This window comes from Zootoca vivipara, chromosome 2 (genome assembly GCF_965207765.1).
Source record: "Zootoca vivipara chromosome 2, rZooViv2.hap1.1, whole genome shotgun sequence".
Taxonomy (NCBI): Eukaryota; Metazoa; Chordata; class Lepidosauria; order Squamata; family Lacertidae; genus Zootoca; species Zootoca vivipara.
The window spans coordinates 20,645,972-20,662,531 of record NC_142584.1 but is presented as its reverse complement, the minus strand read 5'-3'; the positions used below and the strand labels follow the sequence as shown (position 1 = coordinate 20,662,531).

General features: G+C 41.7%; 1 protein-coding gene across 3 annotated transcripts in view; it reads left to right on the top strand.

Annotated features, from left to right (window-relative positions):
* Positions 1-16,560, top strand: part of PRKCA (protein kinase C alpha) — a 193,587-nt gene that overhangs the window by 130,443 nt on the left and 46,584 nt on the right. The gene's annotated exons all lie outside the window — the stretch shown is intronic.

Here is a 16,560-nt window from a genome sequence, read left to right as displayed (position 1 = left end):
ACTTTCGCTGGGGCTTATATCTCTTCTCTTGCCTGTACTGTAGCTTCACCATCAAGAAGAACTGAGAGGAGCTATTTGTTATTAAGGCTTGGACCTAAAAAAAAGGCTTACAATAAAAGCACTTAAAATATTTATAGTTTTAGTAACTTTTTATTTCAGCACACTTCTCCAAAACAAACGTGCTGTGGAAGGGTTATAAAATATCCTTAATACTTACAAATTTGGCAACTTGTCATCTCACCCACACTGACCTTTCCTGGACTATATTTGAAATAGAGTTTAAAAAAATAAATAAACACAATTCTTATGACACCACTTCGTACACCCAGTTATTTAATGTGTTTACAGGGAAGAATTTCCAGCTTGAAATTAATTGCTCTCTGTATTTTGCAATGGATGTTTGTTGTGCTTATACAGTGTATATAACTTTGTCTACTTTCGTGGCATGTTTTCATTATGGATGTGCCAGCAGTCTGATTTTCAAAAGCACAGGGTGGCACTCAGTGTAGCCATAAGTCAGTATAAATCTGGGAGTCGAGGTCCACTTGTGCCGGGAGACTTTTCCACCTTCTCTACCCCCTAAACCCATTCCAGGTGATCCCCAAAGCCTCCAGAGAAGATTTAGGGGAAACAGAGGTGGGGAGGAGAGGGAAACAGGTCTTGTTGTGCAAGTGGACCTCATTCTGCACACACAACAACTTATTTGAATCCTGCTCTTACACAATAAATGCCAGGAAAAAAAATAGCAACAGAGGGTAAAAGGTAAAGGGACCCCTGGCCATTAGGTCCAGTCGCAGATGACTCTGGGGTTGTGGCGCTCATCTCGCTTTACTGGCCGAGGAAGCCGGTGTACAGCTTCCGGGTCATGTGGCCAGCATGACTAACCAGAGCAGTGCATGGAAACGCTGTTTACCTTTCCGCCAGAGCAGTACCTTTTTATCTACTTGCACTTTGATGTGCTTTCGAACTGCTAGGTTGGCAGGAGCTGGGACTGAGCAATGGGAGCTCATCCCGTCGCGGGGATTTGAACCGCCGACCTTCTGATCGACAAGCCCTAGGCAAATAAGATTAGATGCTTTTTCTGTGGAGACCTAAGGAGCTGCCAGAACTGGTGACTTGGGTGCAGAGTTCTATTCCACTTATGGAATGCTCTCACTGGAGGAAGTGGGGAAAGGTGGTTTCTCCAGTTTATCTGTGCTTCTTATAATTCCCTGCAAAGCTGCTTGGGACTATTGGAGACCATCTAGAATTATGTGGGATGTTCTGTAGGGGGCTGCAGAGGTAAGGAGGAATTGAGAGAAATTCCCTTGCCTCCCACTTGCCTTCAGCTGAAGGGATCTACTGGATCTTCCATGACTGGAAGCAATCCATCTGTTTGTGGAATGAGCATCGGAGGGCCTAAGTAGATGATTTTGAAAATGTGTGACCACATTTAACATGTGCAAGTTATTTCTTTCCAAATCTTTACCACAAAATACATCTGATCTAAGTCTGGTATCAAATACATCACACTAGCTCTCAGCTATGTAGAAAGCTAGAGCCTTGGACCCCACTAAAGGAAAGCTTCTTATTTTGTCTTGCCACTCTCTTTAATTAGGGTATTGGATTCTCTCATTTCTACCTCACATATACACCTCTAAAATTGAAGACCAGCTCTGGCCAGATATGTGAATTCCTTTTTCTCGCCCTTTCTCGCCTATTTACATTCGTTTGTTTTCTTGAAGCTGTTTCTTTGTTTTTGTAATTATTCTTAATACCAGGAAATGTTTTTGTTTATTTTTTAAAAAGTGAACAGATCCATTTTTTGGCCCATTTTTTGCTATAAATGCATGCTGTTAAATATTACTGCTGGGTGGTACTCAGGCTAACAAAAATGCTTTCCATTCAGCTGTATTGGCATATCTGAAGCAATAGCCCATGAAAATGCAATGCATGTTTTCTGCATTCTCTGTGAAATAGCATCATTTATCAGCTTTGTTGTTGTTTAGTCGTTTAGTCGTGTCCGACTCTTCGTGACCCCATGGACCATAGCACGCCAGGCACTCCTGTCTTGCACTGCCTCCCGCAATTTGGTCAAACTCATGTTCGTAGCTTCGAGAACACTGTCCAACCATCTTGTCCTCTGTCGTCCCCTTCTCCTAGTGCCCTCAATCTTTCCCAACATCAGGGTCTTTTCCAAGGATTCTTCTCTTCTCATGAGGTGGCCAAAGTATTGGAGCCTGAGCTTCACGATCTGTCCTTCCAGGGAGCACTCAGGGCTGATTTCCTTAAGAATGGAGAGGTTTGATCTTCTTGCAGTCCATGGGACTCTCAAGAGTCTCCTCCAGCACCATAATTCAAAAGCATCAATTCTTAGGCAATCAGCCTTCTTTATGGTCCAGCTCTCACTTCCATACATCACTACTGGGAAAACCATAGCTTTAACTATACGGACCTTTGTCGGCAAGGTGATGTCTCTGCTTTTTAAGATGCTGTCTAGGTTTGTCATTGCTTTTCTCCCAAGAAGCAGGCGTCTTTTAATTTCGTGACTGCTGTCACCATCTGCAGTGATCAAGGAGCCCAAGAAAGTAAAATCTCTCACTGCCTCCATTTCTTCCCCTTCTATTTGCCAGGAGGTGATGGGACCAGTGGCCATGATCTTGGTTTTTTTGATGTTGAGCTTCAGACCATATTTTGCGCTCTCCTCTTTCACCCTCATTAAAAGGTTCTTTAATTCCTCCTCGCTTTCTGCCATCAAGGTTGTGTCATCTGCATATCTGAGGTTGTTGATATTTCTTCCGGCAATCTTAATTCCGGTTTGGGATTCATCTAGTCCAGCCTTTCGCATGATGAATTCTGCATATAAGTTAAATAAGCAGGGAGACAATATACAACCTTGTCGTACTCCTTTCCCAATTTTGAACCAATCAGTTGTTCCATATCCAGTTCTAACTGTAGCTTCTTGTCCCACATAGAGATTTCTCAGGAGACAGATGAGGTGATCAGGCACTCCCATTTCTTTAAGAACTTGCCATAGTTTGCTGTGGTCGACACAGTCAAAGGCTTTTGCATAGTCAATGAAGCAGAAGTAGACGTTTTTCTGGAACTCTCTAGCTTTCTCCATAATCCAGCGCATGTTTGCTATTTGGTCTCTGGTTCCTCTGCCCTTTCGAAATCCAGCTTGCACTTCTGGGAGTTCTCGGTCCACATACTGCCTAAGCCTGCCTTGTAGAATTTTAAGCATAACCTTGCTAGCGTGTGAAATGAGCGCAATTGTGTGGTAGTTGGAGCATTCTTTGGCACTGCCCTTCTTTGGAATTGGGATGTAGACTGATCTTCTCCAATCCTCTGGCCATTGCTGAGTTTTCCAAACTTGCTGGCATATTGGGTGTAGCACCTTAACAGCATCATCTTTTAAAATTTTAAATAGTTCAGCTGGAATATCATCACTTCCACTGGCCTTGTTATTAGCAGTGCTTTCTAAGGCCCATTTGACTTCACTCTCCAAGATGTCTGGCTCAAGGTCAGCAACCACACTACCTGGGGTGTACGAGACCTCCATATCTTTCTGGTATAATTCCTCTGTGTATTCTTGCCACCTCTTCTTGATGTCTTCTGCTTCTGTTAGGTCCTTACCACTTTTGTCCTTGATTATGGTAATCTTTGTACGAAATGTTCCTTTCATATCTCCAATTTTCTTGAACAGATCTCTGGTTTTCCCCATTCTATTGTTTTCCTCTATTTCTTTGCATTGCTCATTTAAGAAGACCCTCTTGTCTCTCCTTGCTGTTTTTTGGAAATCTGCATTCAGTTTCCTGTATCTTTCCCTATCTCCCTTGCATTTTGCTTGCCTCCTCTCCTCCGCTATTTGTAAGGCCTTGTTGGACAGCCATTTTGCTTTCTTGCATTTCCTTTTCCTTGGGATGGTTTTCGTTGCTGCCTCCTGTATAATGTTACGAGCCTCCATCCATAGTTCTTCAGGCACTCTGTCCACCAAATCTAAATCCTTAAACCTGTTCCTCACTTCCACTGTGTATTCATAAGGGATTTGATTCAGATTGTATCTTACTGGCCCAGTGGTTTTTCCTACTTTCTTCAGTTTAAGCTGGAATTTTGCTATAAGAAGCTGATGATCTGAGTTACAGTCAGCTCCAGGTCTTGTTTTTGCTGACTGTATAGAGCTTCTCCATCTTTGGCTGCAGAGAATATAATCAATCTGATTTCGATGCTGCCCATTTGGTGATATCCATGTGTAGAGTCGTCTCTTGTGTTGTTGGAAGAGAGTGTTTGTGATGACCAGCTTGTTCTCTTGACAGAACTCTATTAGCCTTTGCCCTGCTTCATTTTGAACTCCCAGGCCAAACTTGCCAGTTGTTCCTTTTATCTCTTGATTCCCTACTTTAGCATTCCAATCCCCTGTAATGAGAAGAACATCCTTCTTTGGTGTCATTTCTAGAAGGTGTTGTAGGTCTTCATAGAATTGGTCAATTTCACTTTCTTCAGCACCGGTAGTTGGTGCATAAACTTGGATTACTGTGATGTTAAAAGGTCTGCCTTGGATTCGTATCGAGATCATTCTGTCATTTTTGAGATTGCATCCCATTACAGCTTTTGCCACTCTTTTGTTGACTATGAGGGCCACTCCATTTCTACTACGGGATTCTTGCCCACAGTAGTAGATATGATAGTCATCCGAACTGAATTCGCCCATTCCCTTCCATTTTAGTTCACTGATGCCCAGGATGTCGATATTTATTCTTGTCATCTCATTTTTGACCACATCCAGCTTACCTCTATTCATGGTTCTTACATTCCAGGTTCCTATGCAATATTTTTCTTTACAGCATCGGACTTTCCTTTCGCTTCCAGGCATATCCGCAACTGAGCGTCCTTTCGGCTTTGGCCCAGCTGCTTCATCAGCTCTGAATCTACTTGTACTTGTCCTCCGCTCTTCCTCAGTAGCATGTTGGACGCCTTCCGACCTGAGGGGCTCATCTTCCAGCGTCATAACTTTTATATGCCTGTTGTCTTTGTCCATGGAGTTTTCTTGGCAGGGTTACTGGAGTGGCTTGCCAGTTCCTTCTCCAGGTGGATCACGTTTAGTCAAAACTCTCCACTATGACCTGTCCATCTTGGGTGGCCCTGCATGGCATAGCTCATAGCTTCTCTGAGTTATTCAAGCCCCTTCGCCACGACAAGGCATTGATCCATGAAGGGGATCAGCTTAGTGAGAGCAAAGCATTATTAGGGTCTGTTTCTGTTAATGCACCAGTCGGAAGTTGAATTTGCGCTGAGATAGCAGGCTGTTTTCTGTGGTCCTATTGCTTTTAGTTCCAAGGTTATTATTTCCAAGGCAATAGTAAAATAATAAAAATGTGTCATATATATACACAGTTTGTGTGATGTGTGTATGTATATAAAATAAAGCATTTATTTCTGATTTTAGTGTGTGTTTGTGTATATACACCCCTTGAGTCTGGCAGGGTTATCTGTGGCATGCTTGATGTTTCAGCAGTTATTTTGAGAAGGAGTTGCCCCCATACTGGATAAATTGCATTGGATCCCTAAATTTAATTTGTGCTGTGCTTGGAAGTATATAGGGAAAAGAGAATCCTTACTAGCTTGTTTCTCTAGAATCAGTAGTGGTGCTTCATGCTCTGGCACCGTGGGGGGGGGGAGAGCAGGTGGGGGTGGGGCTTGTGTGCATCCCAGGGTGTGCATTGCGGCCCACGGGTGTGCTGTGCGTCCTGGGGGCGTGGCAACCAGTGCGGGGGGGAGCCGCAATGGCACCCCACCAGGATTGCGCTGCCAGGGGCACCGTGCTCCCCCCGCATTCCTCTTCCTCCGCCAATGTCTAGAATTGCCATCCTTTGTTCACACACTTTTAATTGGCAAGCCCTTATATAGACTTCTGAAATTGCCCACCCTGTAGCTCAAGACCACCCCCAAAAAACATCATACTGTACATACATCTCAGAAGGAGGCGGGCTATAGCAGAAATCCTATCTGGCAGGATATTGATAACGGTCACTTAATTGCTTTACCTGGGCAGTCTGGCCGTTCCTTTTGAGATGCTAAATACTTACGGTAGTTCCTGAATCCAGGTCACAGTCTCACCCTATTCATACACAAACACACCCTTAAGATAGGTATACAGAAGACAATGGAGAGGCTTTCCCATTTCCTTCTTCCAGAGAAATATTTGAGGTCAGTTTGGGAGAGTCAAAATGGTTTCAGGATTGCTCTCCTGTACTATTTCAGACACGTGGTTTATATACTTATGTATGTGTTTGCCTTGTAAATTTATGAACATATGATTTCCATATATATGAGACCTTAGAATTCCTATAACATATGAAAATAATGAAAGTTCTCTTAACCTACCCCGCAGTGTATGCAGTAAGAGGAAATTAAGAGAGGGTTTTTGAGTGTCAATTAGTAGACTTTGCAACATTCTCACTTCTCTGCTTGAGAAGAAGCAATAAAAAATCCAGAACCTGCAAGCAGGAAGGTTTTAATTAAAATTTGAAGGAGCTTTTATTAATGAAGCCTCTTGAAATGAGTTTATCTCATAGAAATGGCGAGTAGCTGGGGATAATGAAGTAAGAGGTAGACCATTCACTTCTGTGAAATGGGGCTTGCTTCTGAGTAAACATTACAGAAGAATGATGACCATGAGGCAGGGTAACACTGGTAAATATTGCATTATATTGTGCTGTGTAGAACCTCCATTTTTATTCTGTTTCCAGCTTATGGGTAACAGTGCTAGGAGAGCTAAATGACTCTAGTGTGGAAGCTACATAAAATGGATTAAGCATCTTTTTCATTTTCTTTGTTAAACTTTTTGCATTCGTGAACTATTGAAATTGGTTCTAGTGTTCTTTGGCCACCACACATATTGGACAGTACTGTATGAAATTTGGAAATCTTATCTTCCTGTTTTATGACCTCAGATGCCTCTGAGACCTTCAGGAAAATTGCTGATGACCTTGAACCGGTTTCAACACTCATGCCTGTAGACTAGTTCTGACACAATACTACTTCACTGTACTGTAGTCATTAGGATTTGTAAAGTGATGCACTTGCCTTAAAATATATATATGCTTACAACTACATCAATACCGCTAGTTGTTACTCAAGGCACTTTGTACAATGCAATGAAACTCAATGATTATCCAAAGCAAAGCACTTTTTGTAAGACAAAATGGGGAACAGAAGAGTGAATTTCATTTTTATATGCATATGGCAAAAATTGCCATATATTTCAATGCAAATGTGTGGACAGGATGGCAAGTTTACATCATAGGGTGAAGGATCCTGCCTTAAATAAATGGGTGCTATATCCTTTTTGAGGGATGCGGGTGGCACTGTGGGTTAAACCACAGAGCTTAGGGCTTGTCGATCAGAAGGTCGGCGGTTCGAATCCCCACGACCGGGTGAGCTCCTGTTGCTTGGTCCCAGCTCCTGCCAACATACGGTAGCAGTTCAAAAGCACATCAAAGTGCAAGTAGATAAATAGGTACCGCTACAGTGGGAAGGTAAACGGCGTTTCCGTGTGCTGCTCTGGTTCGCCAGAAGCGGCTTTGTCATGCTGGCCACATGACCTGGAAGCTCCCTTGGCCAATAACGCGAGATGAGCGCCGCAACCCCAGAGTCGGTCACAACTGGACCTAATGGTCAGGGGTCCCTTTACCTTTTTATATCCTTTTTGTGACTTAATTCACATCTAGCATGGCTATTGGGAAGTTTTTTTCTATTCTGAAAAAGAATTGGATATTAATAATACATCTACTTTGATCTCTGTGAATTCTGTTGAAATATGTTCCCCCTTATGGCGCAGATGAAGCAAGATCTGGTGGTTGACTGCTCCTTAGCAAGTTCCTTCAATAGTTGCCTTTATTTCTATTGGTTCTCATCTTAAATTTTGGGCTAGGTCTTTAAACTTTAGAACGCCACTTCCATTACTTCCAAATTTGTATTGACTTCCACTTGAGGCCAAGAGCTTCAGTTGATGAATGTGAAAGTAATGTTGTTGTTGTTTTTTTCTCTCTCTCTACACACACACAACACACCTACCTTTCATTTTCCTTTTTGCTGATCTTGGATTTTAATTTAGTGTTATGCAGTGAAAAATTCTGTAGGAGGCTGAATCAGAGTTCCATTTGCTCTTAAAATGCTCTGTGCAAAAGGTCTTACCTTGCCTGATGCCCTGAAGCAAGAAGAGCTAGTTATTTCGGAATTTTAATGTTTTAGGTTAAAATGAGTTGAATACAAAATTGACACTGTTGCACCATCTCTAGTTACTGAGGAGGTGGCTGCTATGCTTGCCTCAGCTGCTCATACTTAATCTCCCCCTTTGAGGTAAACTTTGTCGTGTGTGTGTGTGTGTGTGTTTTAAAAAACCATAGTTATTTAAGGCTGAAAGAGAGGGAGTGTAGGATATACAGCTACCATGGTAAATATAGGCCTGGGCCCAAATATAGGCCTAGTTGGAGCTTCAACTAGGGTTGGCAGACTCAATAGAGGACAGGACTTCTATGCCTTTAATTGCCCTGCTCTCTTTTGAGTCTGGAAACCTTAAAGAGAAACCAGCAGACCCTTTGCTTGGAAATTAAACAAAGGGTCTGCTGGTTTCTCTTTAAGGTTTCCAGACTCAAAAGAGAGCAGGGCAATGAAAGGCACAGAAGTCCTGTCCTCTATTGAGTCTGGCAACTAGCTTCAACTGGTACAAAATGCAGCCACTCAACTGCTAAAACCATACAGTCAAGCACTTGAGTATATTGCAAATATTGTACTGGTTACCAGTAGGTTTCTGAGGCCAGTTAAAAGCACAGGTGATTACCTTGAAAGTCATGAATGGTTTTGAACTGGATTACATAAGGGGCCACCTACATCTGTATCAACCTGCTTAGATGCCCAACTGCAAAGTTAATTTGGTCGGCAGGCAAGCAGAATATGCAAAATGCAAAAGTCTTAGTGGCAGCTACCCTCCCCATTGTTCAGGGTTGTATGGTCAGCTGCAGGTGTCAGACTAGGGGAAATAGTTATGTTGAGTTTATTATAGAGAGCTCAGTGAAAATGTCAACCTAGCATATTGTGGCTGTGAAAAAGTCTAATTCTTGATTAAGACCTTCAGACTCACGGAGGGCTCTCATCTAAGTAGGAATGATGGGCCTAGGGAGATAAGGCTTCACAATGTGCCACTGCTTCTCCTTGCGAGCTTGTTTACAGATACAGATAAATCCAAGGTATATGGGAGCTACTTATTTACAGCAAGTAAAAATGTACAGTATTTCCTGATGACCTAGAAACTATGGCCCTATTGTTAGGGGGGACACACAAAACAAAAGGGGGGGGGGTCATGTTACTTCCAAGTCACCAAAAAAGCTGAAATGTATCACTCATAGAGAACAAGGTATACTGATTACTAAACCAGTCTGAAAAAAGGAATTTTTGCTGTTAGCCCTCAAAACGTAGGGGTATTTTCCCCATATAGATCAAGTCGATCTGCATATGAGGAAAAATGTTGGACTGTGGGAGTTCTGTTGCCTCTTCACACACAGGAATTGGACTTGGATTTGCAGGATGGAAGCTTCATTTTTATTATTTATACTCCAGTGTTAGAGGGTGCTTGGAGAGCACCATGGCTAGAGTGTAGAAGATTCTTAAAGACTAGACTTCAGCTGTTTACACTGTGCTAACATTTCAAAGGCATACAGTGGTACCTTGGTTTAAGTACACAATTGGTTCCGGAAGTCTGTACTTAACCTGAAGCGTACTTAACCTGAAGCGAACTTTCCCATTGAAAGTAATAGAAAGTGGATTAATCCATTCCAGGTGGGTCTGCGGAGTACTCAACCTGAAGCGTACTTAATCCGAAGTATGAGTGTAATTGGTTCTGGAAGTCAAATACAATTCAAAGAAATCAAGCAATATACCAAACAGAACTTGAAGACAAAAAATATATATCTCAAAATGGTATACAGTATAAAAATTAAATGCCATATAAAGTATTAATAATCAAATAAAACTTTTTAAAATAACCTTATACTATTAGAAGTCAGTATATACTATACTGTTAAATCAGTAACACCTACAAAGACAGGTGACAGATAACATCAAATATAATAAAGCAGCACAATATTTTTTATGTTATATAGTAACATTATTTTCTCCCCACACTCAAATAGAGACTTTTTAATGCTTTGTGATTATTATAAACTTACCTTTCCGAAGTCAGACCTGTGAATGTAATGAAGAGTCATTGGCCTCATGAGGCATATTAAAATAGTTTTGCTGAACTGAGAATAGTAGTGTGTTACAGAGTCTCATAATGCAGAGGGGCATAATGAAGATGATAACTGGAATGAAATTTGATGCCAAAAGGAAAACACAGTCCTCGTAATTTATTTTGGTGCTTAGACTAACAGCTCCACTGCAAAAATAAAAATGCAAAAGTCTAATGTTTCATTTATTGTGTCATTTGACAGCTCAGTAGAATAATATTTGACTTTTGTGTGTGTGTGTGTGTTTCATGTGGGCAATGTGTTTCGTACTCTCTGAGAGCATATTATTGCCATCAAAAGTAGCATAATTTGGGAAAGGTTGGCTTCTGGTATCTGTAATATTGATTGCATTGGATATTAGATTCAGTCTCTAATATTTATTGCATTGGAGATTAGATTCAGTCTCAACCTATCAAGCAGATGTGATTGAGGCACAGACTAATTTCCATTTGGCACATGGGGGAGTGAAGTTCTCAACAGCATAGGAGAAAGGGACGGGTCTAAGCATTTGCAGTACCAAAAATATGCAACAAATCATTAAACATATCCTGTTGTAGATCTTATTGTCAGCAAGTCCCTGCCTCCATTGTTGTTTAAAACAAAACACAAATCCAAAAAAAAACAAACCCACATTATTTCAGTGTAATGTTTCAAAAGTACAGAATGCTTGAAGGTCTTGGTCATAATTGAGAACTAGTGTCCCTTCTGGTTCGGTGTATTTATTATTTGTATTTTGTCTAAGGTTTAATCTCTTGCCCACCTTATTCCAGAGATTGGGGCACGCAGCATTAAATTAACAAGCAAGTTAGCATAGAATAAAACTGATAACATTTAAAAGATTTAAAAAGGCAATCCCCACCTCCCGGACTTAAAGTAATACGAAAGGGGAAACCACTTGTGTCAAAAGACAGACACTCCAAATGTCCCCATTTTCCAGGAACAGTCCCAGATTTACAGAAGTTGTCCTGGTTCTGATTAGGTCCCAGAATGCCCCACTTTTCCTTAGGACATTGCTACTTTCGCTGGAGAAATATTGGAGGGTATGGAGTTCTGCGACCCCCCCAAGCCAATGAGATTAGCAATCTTTCGAAGACAACTGAATGCAGCCCTCTATAGGGACGTGTTGGTTTAAAAAACAAAAACAAAAAAAAACATTGAATGTTTTATTGTGTTTTTAAATATGTTGGATGCCAGTTGGATGGGTGTCGTATTAATAACAATAACAATAATAATTGAAAAAGATGTACCTGTTCACATCAGATAAATATTGGAGGGTGTTTTCCTATGCAAATTGGGGTAATAGAGGTCTTCAGCAAACTGAGTCATATGTAGAAGCAGTTGGAATATACCCACATGATGCTTTCTTCCCACGGGGCTGTCACAAGAAACTGTAACGTTTGGTTGCCTTATTGTCCCTAGAAGCTATTGGTATCTCTAAGTAGGGTTTCTATTTAGGAACATAGCAATACCTTGCAAATTGAACTCTTGTGACTCTTTTTCTTCAAGGTTTTAAAAGCCTTTATATTCTTCAATATTATAAAAGCCTCATAAAAGGTGGAGAAACAGTTCTACATGGACTAAGCATGGTGGGGGGAGCTTTCTGGAGGAGGGGAGGGCTTCTAATTTACTTTCTAAGGCTTTTTTTTTTTTTAGCGTGTCTGTGTTAACATCAAACCTCTCATTTGGGTAGTAAAGAGCTGCTCCTTTCAGCTATGCCTGACCCTGTCTCATTAAAAATAGGCTGCCATCAAAGAGGTGGACTACAGAGACAGTATTTCTCTCCGAATACCATCATCATCCTGCTCTTTTGAAAAAGAAGCACTCGCTCGTTCAGCGGAGGGGGGAGGCATAATCAGAGTGCTAATTATGCAGACAAAAATACAAATGGGCCAGAAAACAAAAAAGCGAGCAAAATAATGACCTTTTTCCTTTAGCAACCTGTGTTTAATGTGAACTTTGCTAACAATTCTCCTTTGAGCATTCTCCCTTTGCTTTTGCCATTCAATAGACTCATTCGCACAACGTGCTAATGCAATATTTGCACATAATACAATCCCAAGGTGCATGGCTTGCTTTAGCCGTAATATACGTGTGTTTCATCCTCACACCTGTAGTTGGCAGCGAAACAAACCCCGGAGTGCCAGGCTTAGCATTACACCTGAACGGCTTGTGCCATGTTCCTCCCAAAGAAACCATTATCGGGAAGCCAGTAACAAACCTTGGCTTCATGTTGTGGGTTGTTTAGAGAGGGTTGTGCTCTCCCACGAGGCTTATGTAGCTTAGCCCCTGGGTAGTATGTAGTGGCAGGACCAGGGCAGAAGCTCAACAGCTGTGATCACTCTGGAGACCTGGACCTGTTTAGACTAAGCCATGGTTTTCACTACATCCAATCCAATTAGAGTAAGGCGTGGTAGCAATACATGCAAGCTGGTCATTGTGCCACCCTAGCTTTCTGATTAGGGATTTGTTTCCCAGGATCTCTATTCAGTTTAAGCTAAGTGCTGCTTTGGGGCAAATTTAATTGATCATTTGGATTCTGGAAAGGAGTATAGATTTACCCATACAGTATCTAATACTACACGGAGCTGTTTTTCTCTCCCTGCAATGCATATAGTATGTAATAGTGCAGCAAGCAGTTCATTTCATTTCGTTTGGAAGCTTACAAAATATCTTAAGTAAAATGATGCAACCTGTACATGTGGCTTTGTTTCATAGTGCTGTGTTTCATAGTGTAGAACAATAATTTCAGAAATGCTTCTTCTGGCCTTTTATTGAACAAATATACCCTTTGCTGTGTGCTTTTGTGACATGGCTAGAGATTCTTAGCCCTTTGCTTTTCATTGTTTATTGTTTCTGTTAGACAAAAGCCCTAGTGTGCCACTGTAACTCCCACCACAGTCATGCTTTTATTTTCCGAAAGGAAAACGGGTCATTTTCTCAAAAGCTGGTTGGGGAGAGATGTTCCAAGTTGTGATTTTTCCATGGAGCTGTTTCTGCACATAATTAAAGTTTACAGAATATTAGACTCTGGTTTATCCAACACCTAAGTTAATTATCCAAATACTTTCTACCTTCAGAAATCAAGTGAAAGCAGCAGCAGGGACTCAAATCACTTGCCTTGAATGTCTGCAAGTTGTTGTTTTATTGTGGTAATAGAAATTAAGATGGGAAACAGTTTAAAAACAAATCACGTTCTTCAATCCAGAGTCCAGAGTTCTTGCACATGCAGGGCATTCCTGCTGGGAAAGCGGTGCAGACGTTAACTTCCACTGATATTTCTTCCCCCCCTGTAGCCCTTTTTCTCATTGAAAATCTCTTCTGCTGGACTGGAAGACCCTCTAGGACTGTGTGGGTGAGAGAGTAGGGGGCTGCAGCGGGGAGCGGAAATGGGCAAAAATCACCTGCCCACTTCCTCTGATGGAGCCTACACTGGATTGCAGTTTCCCTTCTGCAAATGAAAGGGCAGCTCCCCACCCCAACCCTATTTAATAGCTTTTGTCTCTTTTTAGCAACTGTTAATTTTAATCATCTTTTGAAATTTTTTAATACCTGTTTTTAACTGTTATTTAATGAGAATTTTAATGTAGTCATTCTTAATACATAATGATGCCTCTGGCTGCTTCTAAAACTTCACCAAATGTTTGACTTCATTGGAAATTTTGGTGAAATTTGCTGTTTGTTTATTGCAAAGCAGGTTCTCACTATAGGGGAGAGCATGGGTTGCGGAAGGGTTAACTAGATGTCCCAGGGCTGTTGGGGCGGGTCAGTCTTGATGACCTTGTTGTATCTTATTGGAGGGTTGGTTGTTGTGGGGAGTTTTAATTGTTGCAATTTCGTGATTGACAATTCTAGTCTTATTTAAGCTTAAGAAGCAGTTTGTGCCTCCTCTTTGCTGCTTGCTTTGAATGAATGTGAACCGAATGTTCTAAGCTGAAAGCAGGTGGGATTAACGTCAGCAATACAAAACCCAGGCGTTGATGGTTAATATTTCCAAAGCAGAACTTTCCGTGACATATTCCCTTTATATAAGCCCATCGCACAAATGACCACATGGGCACCTTACAGTCTTCAGTTCAGCATGGGAGAAATCACTGTATATTGCCACTAAATATATGAATTGACACCTCTGTCTCTTGTCTTTGGGCAGTAAAATCACAGAGGGGGTGGGGGCAAACTTAAGTGTCGTCCGACTTCGTTAATTTTACCTGTGATTCCTAATATGATAAATACTGGCATGCTTTTTATTATGTCATTAGCAATAAGTTGCTAAATGCCACAGGTAGAGCAGAATAAGTATGAACAAGAGTTCCTTAATAGGATACAGTATTCCTCCTCTTATTCTCCCAGCCATACTCTGAGTAGAGTTATTAAGGAATCCAGAAATGCTCCACACTTACTTCTCTAGGTGATATCTGCACTAGCCTGAATCATCATGGCATTCCATTCCAGTGAAAAGGGTTGAGGTCATTCTGGAACAGGTGTGGGGAACTTTTGGCCCTCCAGATGTTGCTGAACTGCAACTCACATCACCCCTGGCCAGTGGCCATGCTAACTGGGGCTGATGGGAAGTTGTAGTTAGAATCATAGAATTGTAGAGTTGGAAGGGACCCCAAGGGTCCAGCCCCCTGAGATGTAGGAATCTCAGCTAAAGCATCCATAACAGATGGCCATCCAACCTCTGCTTAAAAACCTCCCAAGGATAGAGAGTCCACAACTTCCCAAGGGAGACTGTTCCATCTATAGTGGGGCTGCAGATTGCTCACCCCTGCTCTAGTAGATCAGCACCGGGTTCATTAATTGTTGTTGTTCAGCAGGGGAACACAAAGTTAGCTAAGAGACTTTAAAAAAAATCCTTGCTGGATAGAGTAGTGTGAGACTTCCTCTTCAAATCTGGATGGGAATTTCGGGGCTGCATAAAGAAGACACACAAGGATGCAGACAATGCAGTGGGGCTATTGTATCAAATGGACATTGCCTAGGAATGGTTTTAAAAATAGTTTTGCTCATCTCACAATAGAGTATAGACAGATAAACTAAAATGTGAGCAGGCATGCCAGTTAATTGTTATGTGATTTTTTTTTTTAAAAAAAACAACTTACAATAACATTGTTTTTCAACATGGGCTCTGCGGGTTTGTGTAATTACCATTGTTCAAAAGGAATTTTAATCCATAGGGAGCATACTCCCTTATACTGAGTCAGGCCATTGATCCATTCAGCCCAGTAGTGTCTGCACTGACTGGTAGCAGCTCTCTAGGGTTTCAGACTTTCTCAGTGCTGCCTGGAAATTCTGGGGATTGAACCAGTGCCTCCTACATTCAGAACAGATGGTCTATTGATGAGCAACAGGCATTCCCCTAACTCTGTTTCTGTGTGGTTGAGAAAAAATACAAGTGCATTAGACAATTTACACAATAAGACACTGTCGACGATCCTGTTTTATCAGATCAGCTTCAGTTTCTTTCCTTTTTGCTGTGGGGGATTGATTTTTTTTTTAATAAGCACATCCCACTAATATTTGTGGCAGGGCAGTCTCGAGCAGGTCGGCCGCCCTGGCGCTGAGGGGCGGAGATCACTCTGGCGCCCCCGCCCTTGCAGGGTGTAGCATGGTTTCCGCGCGGCACCCTGCCTACCAGCCCGGCGCCCTGGCGCACCGCACCACCGGGGGTCTACCTAGAGCCGGCCCTGATTTGTGGGCTGAGAGTATTGCGTTGGATGTGCTGAATGAGAAACTGAGTGCAGGTGTTATTGACTTCCTTAAAAAAATTGCATGAGGGTTTGAGGACACAACAGTACTGTACTGTTGTTGTCCTTACTAATAATCAAATAATCTCCCCCAGTGAACCCACGCCCGCATACCTAATGCAGAATTTAGCATTCCAAGCAGTCGGTTATTTTGCTTGCCCTTCTACTGTGGTTTTTCTCCAGATCTAGCTCCAAATCACATGCATTTAAATTATTCTTGGCCCTGTGGGACTGAAAACTATGTCTAATTTGACCTTATCTTTTAAAAGGGTATCTGTATTGACACTTCATTATCCAACACATTGATAATCACTAGAAATCCAACCCTGTTTCCTCTTGCTGTGGAAAAAGGGCATGTGTGCTCTTTTCCTACCTCTGGTAAAAAGGGATCCCTAATCTCCTTGCTCCTAAACTGGGGAGACATCAAAGATCTGTATCAAGGATCCTCCTCATCTGTATTTATCAACACATCGGATGGAACTATCCAGTGCTGTCCAACTTGAATCATATAAGATACTACAGTACTTAAAAAAATAAAATTCCAGTAGCAC